The sequence below is a fragment of the Nyctereutes procyonoides genome, unplaced genomic scaffold (genome assembly GCF_905146905.1).
Source record: "Nyctereutes procyonoides isolate TBG_1078 unplaced genomic scaffold, NYPRO_anot_genome, whole genome shotgun sequence".
Taxonomy (NCBI): domain Eukaryota; kingdom Metazoa; phylum Chordata; class Mammalia; order Carnivora; family Canidae; genus Nyctereutes; species Nyctereutes procyonoides.
In genome coordinates this window covers 3,688,038-3,701,363 of record NW_026575148.1, presented here as the reverse complement: position 1 = coordinate 3,701,363, position 13,326 = coordinate 3,688,038, and the positions used below count along the sequence as shown (strand labels likewise).

At 35.7% G+C, this 13,326-nt stretch overlaps 1 non-coding gene across 1 annotated transcript; it reads left to right on the top strand.

Annotated features, from left to right (window-relative positions):
- Window positions 1-7,505: 7,505 nt before the first annotated feature.
- Window positions 7,506-7,670, top strand: LOC129501704 (U1 spliceosomal RNA). The gene has a single exon (XR_008662794.1). It is a non-coding gene; the product is annotated as a U1 spliceosomal RNA (small nuclear RNA).
- The last annotated feature ends 5,656 nt before the right edge of the window (window positions 7,671-13,326 follow it).

Sequence of the window (13,326 nt, the reverse complement as noted above, 5' to 3'; positions counted from 1 at the left end):
ATCAAAAACCTTCCAAGACACAAAAGTCCAGGGCCAGATGGCTTCTCAGGGGAATTCTATCAAACATTTAAAGAAGAAATAATACCTACTCTACTAAAGCTGTTCTGCAGGACAGAAAGGGATAGAATACTTCCAAACTCATTTTATGAGGCCAGCATCACCCTGATTCCAAAACCAGACAAAGACCCCACCAAAAAGGAGAATTATAGACCAATATCCCTGGTGAACACAGATACAAAAATTCTCAACAAGATACTAGCTAATAGGATCCAACAGTACATGAAGAAGATTATTCACCATGACCAAGTAGGATTTATCCCTGGGATGTAAGGGTGGTTCAACACTCGTAAAACAATCAACGTGATAGATCATATCAATAAGAGAAAAAACAAGAACCATATTATCCTCTCAATAGATGCAGAGAAAGCATTTGACAAAATACAGCATCCATTCCTGATCAAAACTCTTCAGAGTGCAGGGATAGAGAGAACATTCCTCAACATCTTAAAAGCCATCTACGAAAAGCCCACAGCAAATATCATTCTCAATGGGAAAAACCTGAGAGCCTTTCCCCTGAGATCAGCAACAGGACAGGGATTTCTACTCTCACCACTGCTATTCAACATAGTCCTAGAAGTCCTAGCCTCAGCAATCAGGCAACAAAAAGAAATAAAAGGCATTCATATTGGCAAAGAAGTCAAACGCTCCCTCTTTGCCGATGACATGATACTGTACATAGAACACCCAAAAGACTCCACCCCAAGATTGCTAGAACTCATACAGCAATTCAGCAGTGTGGCAGGACACAAAATAAATGCCCAGAAATCAGTGACATTTCTATACACTAACAATGAGACTGAAGAAAGAGAAATTAAGGAGTCAATCCCATTTACAATTACACCCAAAAGCATAAGATACCTAGGAATAAGCCAAATCAAAGAGGTAAAGGATCTATACCCTAAAAACTACAGAACACTACCAAAAGAAATTGAGTAAGACACAAAGATATGGAAAAATATTCCATGCCCATGGATTGGAAAAATAAATATTGTGAAAATGTCTATGCTACCCAGAGTAATTTACACGTTCAATGCAATCCCTATTGAAATACCATGGACTTTCTTCAGAGAGTTGGAACAATAATCTTAAGATTTGTGTGGAATCAGAAAAGACCCCAAATAGCCAGGGGAATATTGAAAAAGAAAACGAGAGCCAGGGGCATCACAATGCCGGATTTCAGGTTGTACTACAAAGCTGTGATCATCAAGACAGTGTGTCACTGGCACAAACAGACACATAGATCTGTGGAACAGAATAGAGAACCCAGAAATGGGCCCTCAACTCTATGGTCAACTAATATTTGACAAAGCAGGAAAGACTATCCACTGGAAAAAGGGCAGTCTCTTCAATAAATGGTGGGAAAATTGGACGGCCACGTGCAGAAGAATGAAATTAGACCATTCTCTTACACCACACACAAAGATAAACTCAAAATGGATGAAAGATCTAAATGAGAGACAAGAATCCAACAAAATCCTAGAGGATAACACAGGCAACACCCTTTTTGACCTTGGCCACAGCAACTTCTTGCAAGATACATCTATGAAGGCAAAGGAAACAAAAGCAAAAATGAACTATTGGGAGTTAATCAGAATAAAAAGCTTCTGCACAGTAAAAGAAACAGTCAACAAAACTAAAAGACAACTTACAGAATGGGAGAAGAATTTTGCAAATGACCTATCAGATAAAGGGCTAGTATCCAAGATCTATAAAGAACTTATTAAACTCAACATCCAGGAAACAATCCAATCATGAAATGGGCAAAAGACAGAAACAGAAATTTCACCAAAGAAAATAGACATGGCCAACAAGCCCATGAGAAATGCTCCGCATCACTTGCCATCAGGGAAATACAAATCCAAACCACAATGAGATACCACCTCATACCAGTGAGAATGGTGAAAATTAACAATTCAGGAAACAACAGATGTTGGAGAGGATGTGGAGAAAGGGGAACCCTCTTGCGCTGTTGGTAGGAATGTGAACTGGTGCAGCCACTCTGGAAAACAGTGTGGAGGTTCCTCAAAGAGTTAAAAATAAAGCTACCCTGCAACCCAGCAATTGCACTACTGGGGATTTACCCCAAAGATACAGATGCAGGGCAGCTGGTGTGGCTCAGCGGTTTAGCACCATCTTCAGCCCAGGGCCTGATCCTGGAGACCCAGAATTGAGTCCTGTGTCTGGCTCCCTGCTTCTCCCTCTGCCTGTGTCTCTGTCTGTCTGTCTGTCTCTCTCTGTGTCTCTCATGAATAAATAAATAAAATCTTTTTTAAAAAAATATACAGCTTCAGTGAAACGCTGGGACACCTGCACCTCGATGTTTATAGCAGCAATGTCCACAATAGCCAAACTGTGAAAGAAGCCTTGATGTCCATCGACAGATAAATGGATTAAGAAGATGTAGCCTATATATACAATGGAATGTTACTCAGCCATCAGAGAAGATGCATACCCATTCTTTGCTCTGACGTGGATGGAAGTGGAGAGTATCATGCTGAGTGAAGTAAGTCAATGAGAGGACAATCATCACATGGTTTCACTCATACGGGGAATATAATAGTGAAAGGGATTATAAGGGAAAGGAGGGGAACTGAATGGGAAAAATTAGAGAGGGTGACAAAACATGAGAGACTCCTAACTCTGGGAAACGAACAAAGTGTAGTGGAAGGGGAGGTGGTTGGGGTTTGGGGTGGGGGTGACTGGCACTGAGGAGGGCACTTGATGGGATGAGCACTGCGTGTTATATGTTGGCAAATTGAACTTCAATAAAAAAAAATACAGAAGTATTATTCCTGACTTTTAAATTAATCCATTCTCAGAATATCTGGGTGGCTCAGCAGTTGAGTGTCTTCCTTTGGCTCAGGGTGTGAACCCGGAGTCCCAAGATCGAGTCCCACATTGGGCTCCCTGCATGGAGCCTGCTTCTCCCTCTGCCTGTGTCTCTGCCTCTCTTGCTCTGTGTCTCTAATCTATTAAAAATGCATACACTTGACTCTGAAAACCATAAAACATTGATGAATGATAATGAAGATAACGCAAATAGAAAGTGTATTCCATGCTCATGGAATGAAAAAATTAATATTATTAAAATGTCTATGCCACCAAAAGTGATCCTCAGGTTCAATGCCACCCCTGTCAAACTACCAATGAAATTTTTCACAGAACTAGGAATAATAATACTAAAATCTGTATGGAACCAAATAACCCAAGCAATCTTGAGAAAGAAGAATGAAGCTGGAGGTATCACAAACCATATTTCAAGGTATACTACAAAGCTGTAGTAATCAAAACAGCATGGTACTGGCACATGACACAGAGATCAATAGAACAGAATAGAGAGCTCAGAAACCTATACTTCCATGATCAATTAATCTACAACAAAGGAGGCAAGAATATGCACTGGGAAAAAGACAGTCTCTTCAATAAATGGTGCTGAGAAAACTGGACAGCTACATGCAAAAGAATGAAGCTGAATCATTTTCTTACGCCATACAAAAAAAAAAAAAACTCAAAACGGATTAAAGACCTAAATGTGAAATCTAAAACCATAAACCCCCTGAAAGAAAACACAGGCAGGAATTTATTTGGCACAGGCTGTAGAATCATTTTTCTAGATATATCTCCTCAAGCAAAAGAAACACAAACAAAAATAGGCTATTAGGATTACAACAAAATAAAAAGCTTTTGCACAGTGAAGAAAACAAACAAATCAACAAAACAAAAAGGCAACCTACTGAATGAGAGAGATATTTGCAAATGATATATCCAATAGGAAGTTAAAATCCAAAATATATAAAGAACTCATATATCACCCAATGATGATGATGATGATGATGATACTCTGATTAAAAATGGGCAAAGGACGAAAAGACATTTTTTCCAAAGAAGACATAAATATGGCAAACAAGCACATTAAAAGATGTTCAACATCATTCATCATCCGGAAAATACAAATCAAAACCAGAATGATATACCACCTCATACCTGTCAGAATGGCTATAATAAAAAGACAAGAACAAGTGTAGGTGAAAATGTAAAGAAAAGAAAACCTGCATGCACTGTTGGTAGGAATGTAAATTGATGCAGCCATTGTGGAGAACAGTATGGAGACTTTTCAAAAATTTTTAAAAGAAAAAAAAACAAAAAACAAATAAAAAATTTTTTTAAAAGAAACATTATATGATCCAGTAATTAGACTACTGGGTATTTACCCAAAGAAAGCAAAAACACTAATTTGAAAGGATATATGCACCCCTATGTTCACTGAAGCATTATTTACAAGGGCATCTGGGTGGCTCAGTCAATTAAATGTTCAATTCTTGATTTTGGCTCAGGTCATGATCTCAGAGTCATGGGATTAAGCCCTGGCTCAGGCTCCATGCCCTTGGGTTCTCTCTCTCCTCCTTCCACCCCTCCCTTCTCACTTGAGCTCTCCTTCTCTCTTTCTAATAATAGTAAAAAAAATATATGTATGGACAACACAAGATGTGGTAGATATATAGATCTATACACACATACATACACACTAGAATATTAGCCCTAAAAGAATAAAATCTTCCATTTGCAACAACATGGATGGACCTAGAATACATTACGCTAAGTGAAATAAGTCAGAGAAAGACAAATACCCTATAATTTCACTTATATTACAATCTAAAAAAGGAAAAAAAACAGAACAAATGAATAAACAAACAGAAATCAGAAGAAGACCTATAAATTCATAAATAAAATGATGGTTTCCAAACAAGAAGGGGATATAGGATCAACAAAATGAGTGAAGGAGAGTGGAAGATAGAGGCTTCCTGTTATGTAATGGATAAGTCATGGGGATAAAAGGTACAGGATAGGAAATATAGTCGATGGTATTGTAACAACATCACAAGGTGACAGATGGTAGCTGTACTTGTGGTGCATCCAGCATAATGTATAGACTTGTGGAATTACTAAGCATTATATCTGAAATTAATGTGACATTATGTGAACCACACTTCAACTTTTAAAAAATGTACATATCTGTACACTCAGACATGCATATATGCACATGGAGTGTACATAAATGTTGCTATTGATTGTAATACTGGTTTCCTATTTAAGCAAGGGAGAGTGCTTTTATTTTCTAATGCAAAATGCATTCATTAGGGTCTGATTTTAAACTGTAGTAAATACTGTAGACATCTACTAAATCACTGCATATTATTTTCTTATTTAACTTGTTGATGTAGTAGTATTATGTTAAATTTTTTTTTGGATTTCAAAGAGTAAAAAAAAATCTCCTACTTGTTAACGGCATAGTATTCTTTGGTATAGCAACAGAACTCAAATTCTTAGTACTGTGTATAATTGTCAATCCAACTTTATCAGTTAGAGTGAGTTTTTGGTTTTATCATTAAGTGGGATAAGGAAGCATTGATGCAGGGTGAGAAACTAGACACTTTAAGAAGTTATTTTAAAGAAATACAAGAAATTATCCCAAAAGGCAAACATCACACATAAGCATTCTTCCTAGGGGCATGTCCTATGAAAAAATGGCCATATTATAGTTGTGTTAAATTTTAACAGAGGATGAATATAACCATCAGAAGTATTTTCAAGTAACCATCTCTGCAACTGCTGACAATGAGCAACAGGCAAGTGAGCCTTTTATTTTATTTTATTTTATTTTATATTATATTTATTTTTTTTTTTGCTATGGTTTCTTTTTTTAAATTTTTAAAAATTTTTTATTGGAGTTCAATTTGCCAACAAATAGCATAACACTCAGTGCTCATCCCATCAAGTGCCCCCTCAGTGCCCATCACCCAGTCACCCCAACTCCCCGCCCACCTCCCTTTCCACTACCCTTTGTTCATTTCCCAGAGTTAGGTGTCTCTCATGTTTTGTCACCCTCACTGATATTTTCACTCATTTTCTCTCCTTTCCCTTTATTCCCTTTCACTAATTTTTATATTCCCCAAATGCATGAGACCATATAATGTTTGTCCTTTTCCAATTGACTTATTGGCAGTGAGCCCTTTAAAAACAGAGTGCTCTTTTACTTGTTGTTTCAAACAAAAAAACAAAAGAATGCTTTTGCAATCTGGCATTTTATTTACTATTTTATTTTATTTTAATTCTTCTGCTTGGGGAACTACTTGAAGTAGCACATTCTTTATATAATAAATTATAGTTCTTATCTGCATAAAGACTGAATTATAGATTAATCTCTATTGGAAAACATAAAAAGAAAAATATTCTGAATTTTCCTAAAATGTGTGAACCCTTGCAAGTAAAGCACTCCTCATTTTGTCAATGTCTTAAACTCCTATTTCACCTTTGACACATGTTTTTAATATAAAATCATTCTTGATTCTAAGCTGCCATCTTGCAGGGAGTGTTCCCCTCCTCGCTCAACTATATGTTTCTGGTAGATGTAATGGAAATATATAGGTTTAAGAACTGAAGAAAAAACAACAGAAATTCAAATCTTAAATCTGTTACTTACTGACTACGGGAGACTGAATGATTCCCTGAAGAATTTCATTTTCTCTTTTGCTAACTGGCTACTGTCCCTTCCCTGACAGGGTCAGTTTGAGTCTTTTATGAAAGAATGTGTGTTAAATCTCAACAAAATTAGTTCATCGTCGCTATATTCTAATACTTTTAATGTTTGTATTTATATTCATCATAAAATTCTTCTCCTGTTATAATGTTTCATCAGTCTACTTGAGGTCAAGGACTATGTTTTATTCATCCTTGTATCTCATGTTTGACTCAATGAGTCTGGGAAATCAATTACTGTGCTCCAACCTCTGGGAATCAGAAAGACCAGAAAGTGCTTGCCCAGTTAATTCTTAAAACTCGTTTATATATTTGTCAAGAGTGCCCCCTGTGGTGCTTGCACCTACTGTGTATTACTCCTAATACACAGGCATTAGTACCGCACTAAGTGCTTGTTGATAGTGCTTGCATGAAAATAAATTGATTCTGTTGCCTCATTCCACTTGGCAAAATACATAATGGATATTTTCTATGACCTACTTATACAAAGCTTTTATTCCTGTGTGTCTGATATCTATTTAATGTCACCATTGGTCTGGACAATGGCTCTCAACAATGTGACTTTGAGAAAGCTCCAGGAACTCAACTCTCGGCAAATCCATGTGGAGCTGTGATACACAGGTGAAAAGTTAGAAATTGAGTCATTTCCTCTCTAGAAAATGGGGCACGTGGAGTACACTCCAGGGGCATGAATCCATACCAGGAGGATCACCCGCACAGTCCGGGCTGCTGCTGCTGCTTTGTAAGGTTTTTGCTCTGGGACAGTCCCAGGATTTCTAGGAAACATTTATGTCTTGATCCCTCTGCTACTTCCAGTCTTTTGTCATTTTTCACAGCCACGAACAAAATGGCTCTACAACTTTGAAATCTCTAATAAGAGCTATGCCAGGTTAAAAGCATTTCCCTGAATACTTACATGGCAGGGGAGTTATCATGATCACAAAAGTGGTTTTCCCAAGGTAAGGCTCGTCCACTGCACTCTGAATGTCTTGACCCCTGTGATTTCCCCCAAACATGGGAAAGTTGACTGCATGATTTGTGGTAGTAGGAGACTGCCATTATACTTCCCCCTGAAAAAGACAAAACAAAATGAAAAAGCATTTCCTTGAGGCAGATACAGACAAACAGTCCTTGGGCTTTATTTCAAAGTTGAGAAGATTAGGTTGAAAGGAGATCAATAATTGGGTGTCGTAGGTAACGATTCATGCCAAATCATTAGAAGAAATCCACAATTTCCACAGAGCACTAAACAATCCCTCTCTGGATGAAGATGGCAATACTAGGAGAAGAGAAAGGGTAAGTAGTGACTCATGTAATGCTGATACTATTTTGACTTGTTACAGCTGTTAATACTAGTGTTTCTAACGGATAATCAAAGCATCAAGACATTAAAACACATTAATAATTGTAAAAAAATGGAACTCTGCTTCTGTAATTTTCTGCCTGCTTTAGAGTCAATCTGTTGTTATCCATATCACTTAAACTATCTCTGTTTGTTTTGTCCACAAACTGCAGCAACCATACCATGGTTTTATCCCACAGATAACAATCCTTCTAAATGACCAGAAGCTATATGGCATTAAGATCATACAAATCCACTATTAAAGGGTCAATATATTTTCTCTCCCTCTGTCTTTCTGTCTCTCTGTCTTTCTGTCTCTCTCTCTATCTCTCTCTCTCACACACACAGGCGTGCATTCCTTCACATATACTCATATTTTTCCTTCTTTCTTCTTAGGAAAAAATGATAGGTATTAAACAAGGATTAACTTACATTTTTTTAAAAGGGCAATGGAAATCTATTTGCAAGTCTGAAGTGCATTTTCATTATACCTAGAATTCTTTACACTATTTCCAAGAGGCTATTGTCCCAAGAGCACATTCTGCAAAAGCATGGAATTTTTATTATTCTTTTTAAAATATTCTATCAAATAATTTTCTGTCAGATTATGTTAAATGTTTTATTTATAAATATTACTTTATAGCATAATTGTTTAGTAAGTACCCCATCTAGCATTCCACTATGTAAAGGAAATAATGATTTTACTTACCAAAATTAATGCTAACCAAATTAATTATGTAGTCCCTAATTATGCTTTAAAATATTGGTATCAATCCCTGCTAGAAAATACAAAGACATTTTCTGCTTTTCCTCAATTCATCAGTTAATGTTAAGTAAGTGTCAGTAATATATTTCTTTGGCTTTCAAATAAGTAGCCACCTACTCAGTGCACTAGCTGGGGAGAAATCATTTAAAACTCTTGTGAGGCTGAAGTAGAAAACTGTAAAAATCAGCATATATCTTCTTAAAATGGAAAATACGAATTCAATTTAGAAAGTAGGAACTCACAAATTGGCAAGAATGTCTATCATAAGTCATCTATCACAAATTAATCAGGACCAACCAGATGCTATCTTTAATATTATGGAATAATGGGAAGAATTTAATCATTTTCCTACAACAATTATATAATTAATTGCCTCTCCTGACCTTTCAGTTGTTAGACCCTCATTGATGAAATCTTCCTAAAATAATCCCAATAAAAATTATATTTATGCAGGGAGCTCTGAAAAGGATCCCAATAGTCACAGCTGAAACCATCTGAGGAAAAATAAATAAATAATAATATTAGGTTTTAACAAAGACTAAGACAATTATCCATGAGTTGGTATTGATTTTATTTTTTTAAATTTCATACTTCGAATTTTTATGCAATAGTATTGACTTTTTCATTTCATATATAGTTCAGCACATTTTAACATATGTACGGATTTGTTTAACCACTACCACCGAGATACACAGAAGAGTTTCAGGATACCACAGAACTCTTTCGTGTTATCCTTTATGCTCAATTCCTTTCCTGACCCTACATTTGTCAATCACTCACCTGTTCTATATAGGTTTTTTTTTCCTTTTCAAATGTCATACAAAAGGAACCATATGGTATATAACCTTCTAAAACTGGCTTTTCTCACTCTGCTTAATACTTTGCATATATGAGCAGTTTGCTCTTTTTTGTGGCTGATTAGTATCCCATTGTATAGATATGCACAGTTCATTTATCCATTCACCCACTGAAGGACATTTGGGTTCATTCCAAATTTGTTTTGTTTCATTTTTGCAAATATGACTACAACTGTTATAAACATTTTTGTATAGATACTTGTTTAAACACTGGTTTTCAATTCTCAAGGCTAAATACCCAGGAGTGGGATTGCTGGGTCATATGCTGTCTGTGTTTAACTTTATAAAAAAAAAACTGTGAAAATGTTTTCAGAGTGACTGGCTATGCCATTTTGCATTCCCACCAATAATTTATGATCTCCACTTTGCGTGCTTGCCAGCCCTTAATATAGTATTTCTGTTTTAATGTAGTCATTCTAATACATGTGTGTAGTGGTATCTTACCATGATTTTAACCCGCATTTCCCTAAAGGCTAACCAGGTCGCACATATTCTTGTGCATCTTTTGGCCTGTTCAATTCCATTGACCAATTTTAAATGCACTGTTTCTCTGATTATTGAATTTTGAGAGTTCGTAAGATATTCTTAAAATATTTCATTTGTAGGATATGTAATTTGCAAATATTTTTACACAGTCTATAGTTTGTTTTCATTTTCTTAAGGTCTCTTTCTCAGAGAAAGTTTTTAAATTTTGATAGATAAATAAATAAATAAATAAATAAATAAATAATAAATTTTGATAGAGGGTAATTTATCTTTTTCTTTTATATATCATGCTTTCAGTGTCATATTTAAGACTTTGTCTACCACCTGGCCACATAGATTTTTCTCTTACATTTTCCTCTAAAAGTTTTATAGTTTTATGTTTTATATTTAGAGCTATGTTCCACTTTGAGTGAATTTTTGTACGTGAAGTGTGAGGTTTAGGCTAAAGTTCATTTTTTTCCTTCTGTTCCTTGCATCCAATGTCTTACTCTCTTGATCACTGTAGCTTTATATTGTTGGGGTTTTTAATATTTTATTTATTTATCTGACAGAGAGAGAGCATAAGTAGGCAGAGAAGCAGGCAGAGGGAGAGGGAGAAGCAAGTAATAGGATTCCTCCAAGTATATTTTTCTTATCAGAATGATATAATAAATATATAATAAATATTTGAATAAGTATATGCAGAAGAAATACATTTTTCTTATGGTAGTACTGGAAATAATATAGCAGTAATGAGAAAAAAATCATAAAATCACCACTAGATAACCACAGTAATAACTTCAATAGGCAATATCTGCTGATGAATACGAATATTTTCAGTTGGCAAAACCTTAAGAAGAAACAGGATAGTCACATAGCCTCTAGGTATCTTCTCAAAATTATATGTGTTATTAAAATTTATTTTATTTTATTTATTTATAAATGGGAGGCAGAGACATAGAGAGAGGGAGAAGCAGGCTCCCTATGGGGAACCTGATTCAGGACTTGATCCCAGGACCCCAGGATCACGACCTGAGCCAAAGGCAGATGCTCAACCGCTAAGCCACCCAGGTGCCCCACTAAAATGGTTTTAACACATATTTTCAAATTCTTTGATACTCCTCCCTGACGGAGGTGGAGCTTAATTCTCCTCCTCTGGAGTATGAGCTAGATTTAATGACTCACTTATAACAAATAGAATATGCAAAGGTAAAAATCGTAATTATATGCTGGAGAAACCTGGCAGACAGCACTTTAACCAAGTGATCATGGTTAGCATCATCAGTAATAAATCATGCTGATATTGGGTGCTTCGAGATGCTGCAGTGAAAAGGACACATCGCGTCTGTGGTATACTTTCCAATAATGCATAACCTCAATCTAATCATGAGAAAACATCAGACAAACCCAATGGCTATAAAATACAGATCAGTACTCCTCAAAAGTGTCAAGGTCGTGGAGGAAAAGAAAAGACTGAGAGATTGCTGCAAATTGGACAGGACTGTAGAGACATGAAGACTAATACAGCATGATATTCTGCACTAACTCCAGGAAATGTGAAACCAGCGAAAGAAAATGGAAAAAAAACATAAAGTCTATATTTTGGGTAATACTATTGTATCAATGTTACTTTCTCAGTTTTGCTAAATATACCATGATTATGTAAGTTGCTAAGATTTGGGGATTTGTGAGGGGTGTAATGAAGCCTCAGGACTTCTTTGCAACTCTTCTATAAATCTAACTTATTTCAAAACAAAAAGTCCAAAAAAAGTTTCCCTTTGCTGAGTGATAAATATGACAGTATTAACAACCAAAAAACTAATATTATTGTTATTTGTATCTTCTACTAAAGGAGCTGATCATAATCCTAAAAGACTCTTTCACTCACTAAAAACTTACATTTTTTTTCATTAATTTAGTAATAACTAGTAGCGAATAGGAAGTCCACGCTGAATATACGCTCTGCTGTTAGAAACTGTACTGTATACTCTTGGAAGGCTATCTGGGTTTTTTTGCTGATATTTTCTCAGTCTTTCTTTCCTTTGATAAAAATACTTTCAGGGAACCTCTCTTCCCTGCTCTCAGTTCATTGGGTTTTGGATGGGGCTGTGTTAGGGTAGGTGTAGAGTTCAAGACTGGACCTTCAAAGTATCCCAAAAGCCTGGCACTAGTATTGGATTCCAGTTTGAATACTTTGTTTTTGATGGCTCAATCAGGGCTAATGCTGGGACAGCTTTTGAGTGCCTGGAAAACAACTATCTCTCATTGCACTGAACTGTTTTAATTTATATAATCTTAATCACGGAGCTCTTGGAACCCCCGAGATGGAGATGAAATCAACACAAAGGAAAATAGAGCCAAGAGATGAGGAGAATGAGAAAGAAAAATACCCGATCCTGATGACATTATTTAAGCTACTTGATTTAGTTATGTCTAATGACTGTTATTCTGGAAAACTGAACCCAGATTTTTCCTTTTTTTCTTTGAGACACTAAAGTCTTTAATCCATATCTTGTAATTTGGGGTGGGTGAATAATTAGGAGACAGCCCAAGACATATACCCTGGTAAAGGACAATGCTACCAATCAATGCTATAAAATTATTAAATGACTATGTGTCTAATATTCAATAACTAGAGAGAATATATTGAATAGCATCTAGAAATAAGCCCGAAAAGACTTAGGGAGTTCAAAATCAAGAATTTTAACAATCGCTATAGGATATATAGACAAACTTTGTTTATATTTCTAGAGCTAAGTTAAAGAAGAAGCTACAGAAATAGAGGACTGTATAGAAGTAAGGCTTCAAGCAAATAAAACCATGCCTCTGTACTTGTACGTCTACCTATCTACTCAGTAGAAACTTCATGGATTAAGAAAAGTGTGTATATCCCATCTGCCTTCTTGTGCAATCTATGTATTCAGTTCCATATGATTCCCCCAATTGATCTACAATATTTTGCTGAGTGTATAACTCACAATTTAAAGTGTAAAAAGAATGGACTGATTCCATTCTTATTCAATTTTATGGCATACTCAAAAGGAAAACCGTCCTTTTGAGAAAAGATCTCCAAATGGAGGATATAGTATTACCAGGCCTTTGAAAACCATTATTGGGTATAAGATTACATACATAGCATGCAGGTGACTTGATCCTATAATCAAGAATGATTGGATTTCTTTTAAAGAAATCATTTTAGCACATCTTAAATTTCCTACTCTTGACAAAACCCTTCCCCCTCCCATGTTATTTACTCAAATGGTTCACAAATTAAGTTGCATAAAACTCTACATGGAAGA